Consider the following 1,990-nt stretch of genomic DNA (forward strand, 5'->3'; position numbering starts at 1 on the left):
AATATATTTTAAAAATAGGCATAAAGAATTATATACTTCTCATGTTCTCACATAAGTCCAGAAATCTAATCATATACAACCTAGTAGCAGGACAGTCCTGCAACATTCCTGTTCCTGTCTCCTGCCTTCATTCACCATCCCCTTCTTTTTGAACAATCATCTACCTGAGAGACAGCATGGCAGCAACTGGCATGTCATGACAAGCAGCCCGTATTCAGAAGACCAGAATGACAGGCACTCCAAACATGAACCTACTATTACAAATTGTCATCTTCAGTACAGTTGCTTAGTTCACAGCTGTCTGTATATATAGTTAGTCAGGGTGAGAATCATTCCAATTAATTGCAAGATTCAAAAATCTTCTGGAGATTCTCAGGATCATTGCCTTGCCCATCTTCTACATGTAACAGTATGGCTTGCCCCTGTCATGTTTCCTAGCTCTTCTCCTTGCTCTCTTTTCATTGTCTAGTCCTCTAGTTCTTGCTTTCCTTTTAGCTGTATTATACCTATTTGTATTTCTTCTTTTGAGTTCTTATACTATGGAAACTATACAATATTTACACAAGTGTGTCTGGTTTATTTCACTTATGAGTATATGTTCAAATGGTATCCACTTCAATATAAAGGCTTCGAGTTTATCATTCTTTATAGCTGAGTAATATTCCATTGTATAAAAATACCACATTCTTTTCAACCATTCCTCAGATGATGGGCATCTTGGTTGTTTCCAAGATTTGGCTATCACAAATTGTGCTGCTATAAACATAGGCACACATATATCACTATGATATGGTGTTTTCAGATCCTCTGGGAAAATTCCCAGTAGGGGAATAGCTGGTTTAAAGGGGATTTCCAGTCCAACTTTTCTAAGGAGTCTCCACACTGCTTTCCATAACGGTTGCACCAGTCTACATTCCCACCAGCAGTGGAGAAGTGTTCCTTTTTTCCCATATCCTCTCCAACATTTGTTGTTGGTTGATTTCTTTATGATAGCCATTATTTCTGGGGTGAGATGATATCTCAATGTTGTTTTAATTTGTGTTTCTTGGATGGCTAGTGATGTGGAGCATTTTTTCATATATTTATTCGCTTCTTTAATTTCATCCTCTGAGAAGTATGTGTTCATCTCAGATGCCCATTTCTGTATGGGGTCTTTAAACTTTGGGGCCCTAGTGTTTTTTAGTTCTTTATAAATTCTAGAGAGCAGACCTTTGTCTGAGTACTTGTTGTGATTTTTTTCAAATTTGTGGGTTGCGTTTTCACTTTTTTGGTAATTTCTTTTGATGTGCAAAAACCTCTCAATCAGAGCAGGTCCCAGTTGTTAATTGTTTCAAGTGTTTCCCGTGTGATATGATTTTTGTTCATAAACTCTTTGCCTACCCTTATGTCTTCAAGAGTTTCTCCTCCTTTCTCTTCCAGGAGATTTAGTGTCTCTGTTTTAATGTTTAGATCTTTAATCCATTTTGACTTTAGCTTAGTGTATGGTGATAGACATGGGTCAAGTTTGAGTTTTTGGCATATAGAGAGACAGTTTTTCCAGCACCATTTGTTAAAGAGGCCATCTTTCTTCCAGTGAGTATGTTTGGCCCCTTTGTCAAAGATAAGGTGGCTGAGTGTGTTCCTTGGGGCTTCAGTATCTTCTAATCTATTCCGTTAATCCTCAGGTTTATTTTGTTGCCAGTACCATGCTGATTTTTATCACAGTAGCCTTGTAGTATAATTTCAAGTCAGGAATTGTAATGCCTCCTACCTTGTCTTTATTGCCCGGGATTGCCTTTGCTATTCTAGGTCTTTTTTTTTGATTCCCAACAAATTTTAGGAATGATTTCTCTAGCTCTGTGAGGTATGTTGGTGGTAGTTTGATAGAGATTGAATTAAATCTTACAGCAATTTTGGGAGTATGGCCATCTTCACAATGTTGGTTCTTCCTATCCAGGAGCATGGAATATCTTTCCATTTTCTGAAATCTTCTATGATCTCTTTTTAAGAG

The sequence above is a fragment of the Octodon degus genome, unplaced genomic scaffold (assembly GCF_000260255.1).
Source record: "Octodon degus isolate 3935 unplaced genomic scaffold, OctDeg1.0 scaffold01060, whole genome shotgun sequence".
NCBI lineage: Eukaryota > Metazoa > Chordata > Mammalia > Rodentia > Octodontidae > Octodon > Octodon degus.